This window comes from Sesamum indicum, linkage group LG7 (assembly GCF_026168435.1).
Source record: "Sesamum indicum cultivar Baizhima isolate 11 linkage group LG7, ASM2616843v1, whole genome shotgun sequence".
Classification (NCBI taxonomy): Eukaryota; Viridiplantae; Streptophyta; class Magnoliopsida; order Lamiales; family Pedaliaceae; genus Sesamum; species Sesamum indicum.
Window position 1 is genome coordinate 2,320,118 of NC_142663.1, and position 15,668 is coordinate 2,335,785.

The window sequence follows — 15,668 nt, forward strand, 5'->3', positions numbered from 1 at the left end:
TGGCTCCTTTGGGTCCAACGTGATGCCCGAGTGGACGATGCCGAGCGCGGCACGACAAGCACGTGAGTTGAGGGTTCAACCACCACTGGTCGTGACGACGCGTCGTTGCGGGATTGAATTTGGGCCGGCCGCGCGCGACCGCGCACGGGAGGCCAATGTCCTCCCCCCGCGATAGGCGGGGGGACGCTCGCGATGCGTGACGCCCAGGCAGACGTGCCCTAACCTAATAGCTTCGGGCGCAACTTGCGTTCAAAGACTCGATGATTCATGGGATTCTGCAATTCACACCAAGTATCGCATTTCGCTACGTTCGTCATCGATGCGAGAGCTGAGATATCCATTGTCGAGAGTTGTTTTGACATTCGAGAGACGTCCCCTCCGCCCGTGCACCCTACGGACGGGGGCATCGTGCAGCGGATGCTTCGTTTAGTTTTTCCTTGGCGCGTACCACGTTGGGGGTTCGTTAGCCCGCACAGCGAGCGTGTTCGTGCGTGCCGACGGGAGAGGGTATCGGATGGGGGCATTCGCCCCACACCCGAGCCCCGATTTTGTTTATATCGTGTTCGCAGTCTACTTTTGAAGGTTTTAACAATGATCTTTCCATAGGTTCACCTACGGAAACCTTGTTACGACTTCTCCTTCCTCTAAATGATAAGGTTCAGTGGACTTCTCGCAACGTCGCGGGCAGCAAACCGCCCACATCGCCTCGATCCGAACACTTCACCAAACCATTCAATCGGTAGGAGCGACTAGCGGCATGTACAAAGGGCAGGGACGTAGTCAACGCGAGCTGATGACTCGCGCTTACTAGGAGTTCCTCGTTGAAGACCAACAATGCAATGATCTATCCCCCTCACGATGAAATTTCAAAGATTACCTGGGCCTGTCGGCCAAGGCTATAGACTCGTTGAGTACATTAGTGTAGCGCGCGTGTAGCCCAGAACATCTATGGGCATCACAGACCTATTATTGCCTCAAACTTCCGCGGCCTAAAAGGCCGCATAGTCCCTCTAAGAAGCTGGCCGCGGAGGGATACCTCCGCATAGCTAGTTAGCAAGCTGAGGTCTCGTTCGTTAACGGAATTAACCAGATAAATCACTCCACCAACTAAGAGCGGTCATGCACCACCACCCAAGAATCAAGAAAGAGCTCTCAGTCGGTCGATCCTTACTATTCTGGACCTAGTAAGTTTCCCCGTGTTGAGTCAAATTAAGCCACAGGCTCCACTCCTGGTAGTGTCCTTTCGTCAATTCCTTTATGTTTCAGCCTTACGACCAAACTCCCCCGGAACCCAAAGACTTTAATTTTTGTGCTCTGTCTTTATGTTGTTAGATGAACCAAGTCAATTTTTTTGTTTTGTGCATTTTATAACTAAAAGATTGATTTAATCATGAACAAGATGATCGTGCAAGTCTGTAACTTCATGAAGTTTATTTTCAAAATTTGGTGCCAGGTGGATGACCCGTTTTATTTTCTGCTATGTTTTCTTGTATCGTGGATTATCAGTATTCATTTCATATGAATAATATTTGTTTTTCTTTGAATGTTATATAAGTAGACAATAATTGCACAAATTCATGTGGTATAACATTTGATATATCTCAGCATGTCTTAAGCTATAGAAAGATGAGACAATCATACAATATGAAAGTAAATCCATGATATTTTTTAGTTTGAAGTGCAATAACTTCTTAAGAGATACATAGAAACTAATTGCTTGCTTCAGTAAGAAATTCCAAGGTGGTTTCTATGATATAAAGTAGTCAGGTAATAGCATTAACATTTAGTGTGAGTTGCCACATATACTTGTAGACCATCTTGTTGGCCTTCATTATTACACATACATGTTATGTTTATAATGATCTATTACTAAAAACACTTTTAGTTGATATATGTGTTTATAATTTAGAAAGATTTCAAAAAATATTCTTGGTAATGTCTTTTCTCATTCTCCAACTTCAAAAGCAGGTATTCGACTTGTTTGACACAAAGCCTAATGGAGTTCTTGGATTTGAGGAGTTCGCCCGTGCACTCTCTGTAATAGTACAAAGGTCAAAGGTGACTACCTGAATTTATCTTTTATTAGATTAGGGATAGCCCAACTCAATCATATGAGAAGTGACGCATAAATGAAGGTTTGGGTAGGGGTGGTAGATGAGTCGAGCCGGCTCGATTTTGAGCTCGAATTGAGCCGGCTCGAGCTTGAGCTTAGTTGTGGCTGTTCACCAGCTCGCGAGCTGTTGAACATTTTTTTATATATATTTTTATTTTTGAATATGTTTATTTTTATATTTAATATTTGATCAATTTTATAATCAAAATTGACCATATATTATAATTATTAATCAATATCATACATTTTATTTTGGATAATAATAAATTATGGTACTTTTATTTATACATTTATTCTTTATACAAAAAGAAATTTAATCAACAACTTAGTAAATTATAATATTTTTTATAATTAAAATTATTATTTAATACGACATATATAAACTTTATGTTATATTTTAATATATATTTGTATTACGTTATATTTTTCTTAAATTGACAAGTATTTATGATTTTTTTTATCTATTTTTGAGTTTTATATTATTATCAGGATACATACGATGTATTATGCAATCTATTTTATTATTTATAAATTTATGTCAAAATTTGGTGATTCATATGAATTAATTTAAAAATAATGATAATGATGATAATAGTGATGGTTGAACAATTTTAATTATTTTAATTATTATTTTATTATATATATAAATAAGATCAAAAAATTTAATAAACAGTTATAATATCTTAAAATTTGAACACCGGATTCACACCAAATTTATATATATATAAGACTGTATCCATTAGATCATATCATATGGTTTGATTTAAAATCAAATGGCCTAATTCTACGATACTCTGACTTGAATAATTATTCTTATGTTTCGAGTACGATATCTTGACATCCGTATATCCAATAAGTCTAAAACTTTACCAAGTATATTTTTCTGTAAGTTTGATCATATTAAACGGTTTGATCTGAATTTTAATGGTCCGATTAACTCATGTTGTTCAACAATGTAAGACATAGTTACATCAATACTTGTAAATTTATGTAAAAAAATGATGATTTCCAAAATTTAATATAATAATAATAATAATAATAAAACAAAAAAATCAAAAAAAAAATTTAGTTTGAGCTCGAGCTTTACAAAAATGGTCGAGCTCGACTCATTCACACTCCTAGGTTTGGGTTGCAGTGCCTTATACTCCAATGAAAAACACATGCCAAATTTTATAAGCATTTCAATCATGATACAATGGATATTGAACTAAGTCCGCCAAATAAAAAACTAAAAAAATCATTAGGAAATCTAGCAATGAGGAAATGGAAAAAGCATACCTCAAATATTTCCTCTGTTATGAGTTGTCATGTTTTGAAATGAAATCAAAACCAAAAATTCGCTTAAAAATTATTGCCAAGAGAAAGTGCTACCAATATAAATTAATAAATCCAGTACTTGCAAGTGGCAAAATCAAATTGCATCGATTCAAAACCAAAATAGTTAAAATGAACTCAACTTATATTTGTTTCATAGCAGTGAACGCTTTCGTATTCTCAAAAGTCTGAAAAAGTTACAATATTTGCAGAAATTTCAGTTTTGCGTGAATTCACAACTCACATATACAACTACAATCACCAAAATGAAATTGCAAACACTCAACAACTTAAAATAAAAAGCACAAGTGAAGCACATAACAATTAAAAATCAAGAACCAGACTACATCACACAAGATTTTGGTGTGACCCACTTTTATCATGTATTAAGAGCATAATTACAATATATATGTAATGATAATTATCATGCTTTTAAGTCCATGAGTTACATATAATTATGTTATAAGAATTAATAATATTTAGTGTGAACAGTGTAACCATTTTTTTTTTGTGAATGATATAATTAATCTATCATATAGTGAGACAACCTAAAGCTTTTCTTGCTGAGAGAAAACGATAAAGACAAAGTAATATGAGAGGTCCATAGCCTAAAGATGTATATATATGTGAGCTTGTGAAGGATATATCCATCATATAAAATACAAGCGTAAGGGTCTCTTAAGTTAGAAGACACACTTGAAAAACAAAAAAAAATGAGTGAAGGACAAATAAATGGTGTTAAAGATTCTCTATCTCAAGAGTTGTCAAGCAACAATAAAACTTGGACAAGTATGGCCGGAGGTAATATTCTATGTAATTTTCCTACATTATGGTATCAGAGCCATACTCTAGCTATCTTTATCTAGTAGTATTGTTCTTATAGTATACCTATATAACTGTTCTAATAATTTTTGTTCAACAAGTTTTCTTGATGAACTAATTATTAAGCCATGATATTCATCACAAAATATAGGATGATTTTGTCATTGATTTGTTGGAGCCTTGAAGGGAAGTATAGTATAATTTATTTTTCAAATTTGGTTCATATGGAATTTATGCAGCAAGAAGGGATGTTTAAATATATAAAGAAAATACTATTTTTGCCATAATATTTGTTATCTTGATGTTATAGAAAGTCTCTAAAAATTCTTTTATTTATTATCATTGCAATGAAGAATAGCCTCAGCATCTTATTGTAATGTTTTAGCATTTTAATTTTGAGAGAATCTCTATTCTAATATAACATCTGTTGCAATGAAGTTGTTGAAATAATCATCTAGACCCACAGGAAAAATGATTTTTCCGAAATTTAATTGGCATAAGGTGATGAATACTGTAATATATGAAAGATTTTCTATATCCACAGATACGGAGTCTTTTATTATGTTATAGGAATATTCATTAGTCTTATAATTAAGATTAAGAATACAATAATATATGAAAGATTTTCCATATCCACATATACGGAGTCTTTTATCATGTTATACTTTGTTAGTCTTATGATTAAGATTAAGTAAATTCTATGCATGATGCAAGCTTTACCCACAGGGAGGACATGGATTTATTTTTATTCTACTCATGATAATAAGTTTATTTTTATTATCGCAATTTTCAAGTATTTTTATGAATTTTGGTTCTCAAATTCCTATGTTGAATAGTGACGACTTTTTTCGATTGTAAAGATCAAGTTCTTGTCACTTTAGGGTGTATGGGCCTTGATTTGGCATTCCATGTGGATGAACCACTAATTCCTACGAACTCAAGTACTCGTACTGAGAAAGCTTCTTATGAGCAGTGGGAGTGGTCTAACGGTTTAAGTTTGATGCTCATAAAGAAGCATATCAAAAAAGGTAGTTGAGGTTTAATCCCAAAATGCATTAAAGTAAAAGACTTTCTAAAGGCAATTGAAGACCAATATGTGTGTTTTGATAAAGCTTTGGCAAGCAATCTAATGAAACGGCTTTCTGATTTGAAATACAAAGGTTCTAAGAGTGTGCGTCAATATATCATTCAAACGAGGGACATTGCAGCTCAATTGAAGGCCTTAGAAGTTGACATTCATGGGCCATTTTTTGTGCATCTCATACTCAACTCTCTTTCTAAATAGTATGTTCCTTTTAAGATCACTTATAACACACAGAAGGAAAAATGGTCAGTGAATGAATTGTTGACCATGTGTGTTCAAGAATAAGAGAGATTGAAAAATGAGAATATAGAAGTTGCAAATCTTGTGCCTCAAAACAAGGGTAAAGGAAAAAAGGCCAAGTTTGGTCCATACGAGAAGAAAACAGGTAATATATCAAATGAATCTTTTGGTGATAAGATCATTTATTTCTTCTGTAGAAGAATGGGACACAAAAAGAAGGATTGCTTGAAGTATAAGAAATGGCTTGAGAAGAAAGGTAACTTTATTTCTTGTGTATGTTATGAATCAATTTTTGTTAAATTTCCCGATAATACGTGGTGGATTGATTTTGGATCTACTATCGAAATTGCTAATACCATTAAGGGATTTCTCAACCTAAAGAAATCAATACGAAATGACCAAAGTATCTATTCAGGCAACCAGATGCGTTCACAAGTGGAGGCTGTTGGAATTTTCAGACTTGTTTTAAAGAATGGCTATGTTTTAGAGTCTTAGACCTTGAAATTACATTTTATGTTCCATCTTTCAGTAGAAATTTAGTTTTTATTTCAAAATTAGTTCCTTTAGGTTATGTTTTTATTTTCAGCAAATCAAGTTTTTCTGTTACAAAAAACAATATAATTGTTGGAGGTGGTTATTTAGATAATGGTTTATATAAATTCGATCTTGATCGGCTCTAATTTTTATTCTACTTACTTAACTTTAGAAAATGGTATTGGCACTAAAAGATGTGTTATTAAGGAAAATTCCTCTATGTTATGGCACAAACGACTAGGTCATATTTCTATTGAAAGGTTAGAAAGATTAACTAAAGATGGAATATTAAAGGACCTCGATTTTTCAAATAAAGGGAAAGCAAACCAACAAGTCCAATAAAAATGCTAAAAGGAGTTCTACGGTTCTTGAACTCATATATATGTGGACCATTTTCACCCTGCTTCAATGGTCAAAGATATTTCGTGTCTTTTATTGATAACTATTCAAGATATATTTATCTCTATCTCATTTTTAATAAAGCTGGGGCTTTTGATGCTTTCAAGGCATATAAAGTTGAGGTAGAGAAACAATTAGAAAAAAGTATCAAGATTGTAAGATGTGATAGGGGTGGAGAGTATTATGGACGGTACATAGAAAAGGGGCAAAATCCAGATCCATTTGCTATATTCCTTAAAGAAGAAGGCATAATAGCACAATATACAATGCCTAGCACACCACAACAAAATGTTGTTGCTGAAAGACGGAATAGTACACTCATGGACATGATGAGTCATACCAATCTTTGTTTAGAGTTATGAAGTGAAGCTTGGAAAACCGCTGTATATATTCTAAATAGAGTTTCATCTAGAATGTTCCTAAAACTCATTTTGAGTTGTGGAAAGGATGGAAACTTAGTTTGGGACATTTACATATTTGGGGTTGTTTTGTTGAAGTTTGGATCTATAATCCTAATATAAGAAAATTAGATCCAAGGACAATCAACGAATATTTCATTGGCTATGCAGAAAACTCTAAAAGAATATAGATTTTATTGTCTTCTCATATACCTAGATTTGTTGAAGCTAGAAATGCAAAATTTCTTGAGGATCTTGAGACTAGTGGGAGTAATGTTCCTCGTAAGGAAGTGTTTGAGGAAGATCAAGTATCATCTAAGACACCTGAGGAATTGACTATTTATCCGGGTTACCCACAATCTATAATGGGAAAACAGTCTGATCGAAGAACTCAAGAAGTTCTACAACAACTACCCACTAAAGATTATGAAAATGCAGAACCTTCTACTTTAAATGATCAAAATCATGACGAGGAATGTAGAGGTTTGTAAATCTTCAAGAGTTAAAAAATATGCAATTTCTAGTGATTATATTGTTTATCTTCAAGAATCTGATTTTGATATTGGACCTGAAAATGACCCGACGTCTTTTTCACAAGCCATGAGTAGTGAAAATTCTAATCTTTGGCATGATGCTATGAAAGAGGAAATAGCATCTATGGACAAAAATCAAGTTTGAGAACTGACCTAACAACCAAAAAGATCCGAAACTGTTGGTTGTAAATGGGTCTATATCTGGTAGAATCGAGAGGTATAAGGCCCAACTTATTGCTAAAGGTTATACTCAGAAAGAGGGTATTGATTATCGTGAAACCTTCTCTCCAATTTCAAGGAATGACCCTTTTCGAGTTATCATGGCATTGGAGGTACACCAAATGGATGTGAAAGCGACTTTCTTAAATGGGATCTTGAAGATGAAGTATATATGAAACAACCTGAGGTTTCTCACATGACAGTGATTTAGTTTTTCAGTTAAAAAAATCTATTTATGGACTTAAACAGGCTTCTCATAAATGGTATATTAAGTTTCATAGCGTTGTTTCTTCATTTGGATTAAAGGGAACATCGTTGGTCAATGTGTATACCTAAAAGTTAGTGGGAGCAAATATAGTTTTTTAGTCTTTTATGTTGATAATATATTACTTGAATGTACTGATATGGGATTACTACATGAGACTAAAGAATTTCTTGCCAAAAACTCTGAAATAAAAGATATGGGTGAAGCCTCATATATAATTGGTATTAAAATTCACCGAGATAGAAATAGGAGAATCTTAGTACTATTTCAAAAAGCTTACATTGAAAAAGTTTTGGCAGAGTTCAGAATGAGTGTTTGTTCATCTATTGTAGCACCTATTGTCAAAGGAGATAAATTTGGCATTCATCAATCTCCACAAAATTCCTTAGAAGAGATTCAGATGAAAAATATTCCCTATGCTTCAATTGTTGGCAGTTTAATGTATGTTCAGTCTGTACTAGACTTGATATTGCATTTGCAATGGGAATGTTAGGCAGATATCAAAGCAATCCAAGAATTGAGCACTGGAAAGCTGCTATGAAGGTTATGCGCTACTTACAAAGAACTAAGGATTTTCAACTTAGTTACAAGCATATAGAAAATCTTGAAGTGGTTGGCTATTCAGATTCTAATTTTGTTGGTTGTCTAGATACCCGTAAATCCACTTTACGATACATTTTTTTGTTAATGGAGCTATGTCATGGAAGATTACCAAGCAGACTATTACAACTTCATCTACTATGGAGGCGGAATTCATAGCATGCTATGAGGCTACTTTGCAAGCTTTATGGTTGAGACTTTTTATCACAGGATTGAAGATAGTTGATTCTATCTTTAAACTAATCCAGATTTTTTGTGATAACTCAGCTGCTGTTTTCTTTTTGAAGAATAATAAAAGTGGCAACTGTAATAAGCATATCGACATTAAGTATCATGTCGTAAAGGAGAAATTAAATAAGAAAGAAATTGTAATTCAACAAATCCGTACAGAGCTAATGGTAGCCGATCCAATGATTAAAGCATTGCCAGCAAATTCAACAGAAAACATGTGGATCGTATGGGTCTTGTCAGTCCAATGTAATATACTTTCTCAAATAATAAGATGACACAAGTTTATTATGCACATAAAGTTGAATTGTGCTATTTAAGTTATCCATTAGGATAGATAAGGATGGGCCTCAAGTTTTACCTTCATACAGTATTCATATAAGAATTGTTGCTCATAGTAATACATAGAAGGAAGTGTTCGACTTGATGGACATAACCGCCATGATTCTTGATCCTACCTTTCTTATAAAAGTATTCACATTATAAAGTTTTTTTATGGCGATATCTGGATTAATTCTTATCATAAAAGTGTGTGGGTCAAGTGGGAGAATGCAAGTCTCTACACTTTCTAGAGACTGTCTCTTCAATGCATGAGACTCTTGATGTGACCCACTTTTTTCATGTATTAAGAGCATGATTATAATATTTATGTAATGATAATTATCATGCTTTAAGTCCATGAGTTACATGTAATTATGTGATAAGAATTAAGAATATTTAGTGTGAAGAGTGTAACCATTTTTATTATGAATGATAGAATTAATCTATCATATAATGGGGCAACCTAAAGGCTTTCTTGATGGGAGGAAACAATAAAGACAAAGGAATATGAGAGATCCCTAACCTAGAGTTGTATATATATGTGAGTTTGTGAAGTATATCTCCGTCATACAGAGTACAAGCATAAGGGTCTCTTAGGTTAATGATCCTGGTCGAAATTAGCGATCTCTTGAGACGATCTCACTGCGGATGGTCTAACTCTTCCTAGATCAGATTTTGGGTTCCCTGAGAATAAAACACGAACCGTGAGCTCGTCGGGCACGTCCCCGACAATGACCCTCCGATGTTCAAATTAGGTTGATCGAGAGAAATGTATGCGATCTCAAAGTTCGAACTCAATTAATGCATAACAGTTACCTCATTTATGGTGTATCGGGGTCTATTTATAGAGCACAGTTGGACATCAAGTACTGGGCCACGTGGCCTTATCCTACCGGCTCGCGTTCTGATCGAGCGGCTGTCATTGTCCAGGTCTTCAATCAGTCTGTGCGACCCGGGTCGGGTCCTCCGTGACCCGCCCATTACAAAAGGCGCGGATTCTGATCGCGAAATGACTATAATGCCCTTAATGAAGGGTAATTCGATCTTTTTGCTGGGGTGACATGTGTATACCCATCATTACTCCCCCACTTTTTCAAAGTGCAAGTTCGTTGCCTTTGAGGAAGTCGAACAGTCGCGTCCGTCGATCGGCTGTCCCGGTGGACACGTGGCGACGTCTCGTCGGTTGACCTTCGGCGCGCATCTCCAGAGGGGCTGGCCTATAAATACGCCAACCATTCAAACTCTCATACCTGCCCCACGTATAGACTTCGAGCGACCAGGACTCACGACTTCAAGTTCGCATTCGGTCTGCAGCTTCCAAGGCCATCCTATTTTAAGGTACGATGTCTTCCAGCTCTAGCTCGAATTCTAAGTCGCGATCTGGCTCTAGGTCTCCTGCGACTCACTCTGACTCTTCGTCTGGGTCTACTTCTAAGTCCGTGTCTGGGTCTGCATCAGAATCCGCATCTAAGTCTGTGTCTAGGTCTTCTCATGGGTCGTATTCTACCTCTCCCAAGAGGAACAAAAAGTTTCCCATTTCAAAACTCCAGGACGAACATGCCGGCCCCTCAACCCTTGCAAAATTCCAGGACAGACTCGCTAAAAACCCTTGGGAAGCTGTAGTCAGCAAAGTTAGAACACCCGTTCTTAAGATTAGGGAAAAATACCATATACCCTCTGATTTCGACATTATCATTCCCGCCACTTTTGATCGCATGCATCGTCCTCCCGAGGGTTTTAGTGCTTTCTCTATCAAGCACCTCGATGTCGGACTACGATTTCCTTTGGCTCCTCTGGTGGCCGCGATTTTGAATAAACTGGGGCTATGCCCCATGCAACTCTCCCCCAATTCTATCACTCATATCATCCTTTTTGTCGTAATAATGCAATTCGTAGGCTTAGAAACCAGTTTTGACAATTTTTGGAGTTTGTACTCTTTCACCACCTCAAAACGATCCGGTAGTAGAGGTTTTTTCTATCTTTCGGCCAAGCCCGACTGTGGGTATTTGAGCGCCCTAAAGCCGAATGTAGGGGCCTGGTTAGACCGCTACATTTTCATTCGACCTTCTAGAGGTGTCTGACCCTTTAAAAACGAATGGACCAAGTATAAGCCTGTCCCGAAAACAAGTGGAAGGGGGTTGGAGGGCGATCAGATAAGGAGCTTAACATCTTATAAGTACGATCCCAAGAAGCTTCTCACTGAGAAGGTTTTGCAATTATCTGGGCTCTCTCCAGCGTCCCTCCATATCGAAGAGTCTTTAGGTGATTTACTCCTTCCGGTTCAATTTATTTCGTTGTTGCTGTGGTCGCACGTACTTACTTCTCCCACTTTTGCAGATAGTATAATCATGAGCACGCGCATTGTTATGCGGAGGATCGCAGCCCAAAACAAAATGAGGAAGGGAACAGAGGGCGCAGGTTCTTCGGATCTTCCTCCTAATTCGCCCGCCCCAATTCCTTCAAAGGCTCTCGTACCTGCGAGTCCCGTCGACCAGCAACCCATCCTGGTCCAGAGTGAGGAGACGCCTTCCGCTCCTGGAGGTGACCATGGCTATAACTCTTCGGAGTTAGAATTGAACCTGGATGAAGCCAGTGGCGACCATGGGGTCGAACAAGGAAGTCAAGGTCCTCCTTCTGAGGAGCGACCCAAAAAGAGGAAGCGATCCTCGCCGAAACGAGGTCACGGGCATAAATCCAAGACAGGGCCAAGCGATAAGGGCAAGGGGAAGGAGCCTGCGGAAACCTCTACTCCTCCCCAATCCAAACCGCATAACTCGAGCGTGTTGAGCAGGATGGCTAAGGAAGCCGCAGATAAGACTGGTGTGGACGAAGATCGGGACAAATTTTTTAGGGTGGCTCAGCTTGCCATATGTTGGGAGGAGAGCCGGGCGGCTCATCGAGGTAACCAGCCGCCTCCAAAATGGGATGACATGTCGAGTTCGGCTCTCTATGGCGAAGCAGGAAATGATACTTTTGCTCTTTACAATTCCTTCGTTTCCGTTCGCGATCAAGGGTCGCTGGTGACGAACAGCCCCATTCGGCTCGAAGAGTTCGGGGCTCATTCCATGGTCCAGATATTCTACTGGCTGGCTGTCTTGACTCTTCATTCTGCTCTCTTATTTGCTGTGTTTTGCCTCGCAGGCTATGACCTTCCTCCGGAGTCTCAGTTTGAAGTGCACCCACTACCGAAGGAGTTTCATTCAAACTGATCAAAAGGTGCAGAACCTCAAGGCTCAACTGGCAGAGCGAGACGAGGCGGACCTCAAGCATGCGGATAGCATGCTGGTCCTTGGTGAGAAAGTCCAAAAATTGGAAGCCGAGCTTGACGCTGCTAGGAAGGAGAAAGAGATTCTTCTCTCAGAGAAGGAGGTGGCTCTGCCAGAGGCCAAGAAGGAGGCGTTCGATGCTGGGCGCGAGGTCGGTCTCGTTGAAGGCCACAAGCATGGGGTGGAGGAAGGCCAAGCTGGTCGCGTTCCGATCGAAGAATATCAGCGAGCCTTGGCCGACTCCCGGATGTCCGCGGTTCGTGACTTTTTGAAGGCAGACACTTTCATGACCGCTCTCGAGATCAAGTCTGCGGACTCGTTCGCCAAGGGTTTCGAGACCTTCCAGTCTCAGATCGCGAAACTTAGCGGATTTCACGAGTCTTTTGACCGCAGCAAATTAGACATCTCGCTTGATGGCGACCTCCAGCCTTTGCCTGCGGATCCCGAGCTGAAGGATGACGAGCTGGAAGCGGAAGCCGATGCCTGACAAGTCCCGGTCTTCTGATTTTTGTAATAGGATTTGAGCTGACCAGTCTTGAATTGTAAATCCTAGGAATCGTTCTTTGAGATGTAGTTTTTTGCGGACAGAACATTGAGGTCTAGGTTTTTGATCGCCCCTGTAAATGATATTCCATTAATGAAAAAATTCTCTCGACTTTTGGCAGCTCGTGTATTTTGCTCCCCACTTTATTTACTGAACCTTTTCCTTTGTCCACAGTGCGTCTTGTGGGGTCGCGTGAAATTAGTCTTCTTACGATCACCTTTTGTTTGGATGCGTATGATTGTATGATTGGACGCATCGTTTTCAGTTCGCGTTTCATTTGGATGCTTCTTTTTCATATCGCATGATTCGATGCGTCTTTTTCAGTTTGCATTTTGTTTGGATGCGTCTTTTTCAGATCGCATGATTGGACGCGTCTTTTTCAGTTCGCGTTTCGTTTAGATGCGTCTTTTTCAGACCGCATGATTGGACGTGTCTTTTTCAGTTCGCGTTTCGTTTGGATGCGTCTTTTTCAGATCGCGTGATTGGACGCGTCTTTTTCAGTTCGCGTTTTGTTTGGATGCGTCTTTTTCAGATCGCATGATTGGACGCGTCTTTTTCAGTTCGCGCTTTGTTTGGATGCGCCTTTTTCAGATCGCATGATTGGACGCGTCTTTTTCAGTTCGCGTTTCGTTTGGATGCGTCTTTTTCAGATCGCATGATTGGACGCGTCTTTTTCAGTTTGCATTTTGTGCTTGGAAGATTTTAATATCAGATGATGATAAAGACAAAGAAAGATACATACACAAAGATAAGTATAAAAATGCATACGGTTTTATAACTTGATTCAGAGAAATTACAGTTGATACAAGTGTATCTAATCATTGACATATGCAGTAATAACAATTGCCCAGTATGCAAGACATTATCTTCCTAACCTTTCACATAATTGGTAGCCTTTCATAGGCTCCTGAACTCAATCTCTTTGTTGATGACCTCACAGGCACTATAATGCGATCTCCTTCAAGTTGATGGCCTTTCACAGGCTTCGTGATGCGACCTCTTTCCGGTTGATGGCCTTTCGCAGGCTCCATAGTTCGATCTCTTCTGAGTTGATGGCCTTTCGCAGGCTCCATAGTTCGATCTCTTCTGAGTTGATGGCCTTTCGCAGGCTCCATAGTTCGATCTCTTCTGAGTTGATGGCCTTTCACAGGCTCCAGGATGCTACCTCCTCCAAGTTGATGGCCTTTCACAGGCTCCAGGATTCGATCTCTTCCGAGTTGATGGCCTTTCACAGGCTCCATAGTTCGATCTCTTCTGAGTTGATGGCCTTTCACAGGCTCCAGGATGCTATCTCCCTGTTCATGCATAGAACTTCTTCAAGTTCTGTATATTCCACGGGCGCGGAAAGTCTCGACCATGCATGTCTTGCAATCTATATGTGCCCTTCTTTCTTATCTTGGTCACCTTATACGGTCCCTCCCAGGGTGGTTCTAACTTTCCCACATGCTTGGAGGCTTCTACCTTCTTCAACACAAGATCTCCCACCTGCAGTTGGCGTGGTCGAATTTTGCGATCATGGCTCTTCATCATCAGTCCCTTGTGATGCAGAATTCGGGCGTATGCGACTTCTCTCTTTTCTTCAATTATTGTGAGGTCGAAGCTTCGCTCATCTTGGTTAGTTTCAGGATCGTATTGCATGATCCTTTGGGACTCCTCCCCGATTTCTACTGGAATGATGGCCTCGGTCCCGTATACTAGGCAGAAAGGGGTCTCGCCCGTGGCCGTTCGCGGAGTTGTGCGATAAGCCCACAGAACTCCAGGCAATTCGTCCACCCACGACCCTTTGTTCTCGAGGCGCGTCTTTAAGTGTTGCAAGATCGTCCGGTTAGTCACCTTGGTCTGTCCGTTCGCTTGTGGGTTTGCGACTGCCGTGAAATGTTGTGCGATCTTCAGCTCCTTGCACCACTCTGTAATCTTTCTGTCCTGAAACTGTGTGCCATTATCAGATATTAATATTCTAGGTATCCCGAACCTGCATATAATGTTTTTCTAGATGAAGTTGATGACTTCCTTCTCGAATATCTTGGCCACTGCTTCTGCTTCAACCCACTTGGAGAAATATTCGACCGCCACAATGATGAATTTCGTCTGAGCTTGCGCGGGTGGAAAAGGTCCGACAATGTCGATTCTCTACTGATCGAACGAACACGCTATTTTGATCGGCTCCATTGGGGTCGCAGGCTGGTGTATCAGGGAGGCATACTTCTGACAGCTCTCGTATTTTCTTACCAAGTTCTTGGAGTCTTCAACTAAGGTGGGCCAGAAATACCCTTGTCGCATGATTTTCTATGCCAGCGATCTCGCGCCTGAGTGATTGCCACAACTTCCCTCATGTATTTCCCGCATCACATAAAGGGCTCTTTCTTCGTCTAGGCAGTTCAAGAGGGGCCCATCCACTGTCCGTTTGTAGAGCTGGCCGGCTAGCAACGTAAATCGGGTAGCTCGAAATTTGACTCTTTTCGCCGCAATGGGGTCACTAGGCAGGGTACCGTCCTCAAGATACTTCACGATTTCGTCCTTCCAAGATCCCACCTCCGAGACGACCTGGACCTCAGCTCTATTCGTAAGGGCTGATTGCTCGCGTATCAGGGCCGTGATTTTGCGATCTCGGATTCCATCCATTGCAGCTCCAAATTTAGATAGGGCATCTGCCTTGTCATTTTCTGCCCTGGGGACCTGCAAAATGGAGCATTTATCGAACTTACCCATCAATCGCTGAACGATCTCTTTGTACTGGGTCATTGTTCTCTCCCTTGTTTCATATATTCCCTCGATCTACAAGGCAATC

The 15,668-nt window shown here is 39.4% G+C and overlaps 1 non-coding gene and 1 pseudogene across 1 annotated transcript; both read right to left on the minus strand.

Annotated features, from left to right (window-relative positions):
- Positions 1-197: 197 nt before the first annotated feature.
- On the minus strand, positions 198-352 carry LOC148787453 (5.8S ribosomal RNA). Its single transcript, XR_016066577.1, has one exon. It is a non-coding gene; the product is annotated as a 5.8S ribosomal RNA (ribosomal RNA).
- Positions 353-589: 237 nt separating this feature from the next.
- On the minus strand, positions 590-1,701 carry LOC148787454 (18S ribosomal RNA; annotated as a pseudogene).
- Between the last annotated feature and the right edge of the window lie 13,967 nt (positions 1,702-15,668).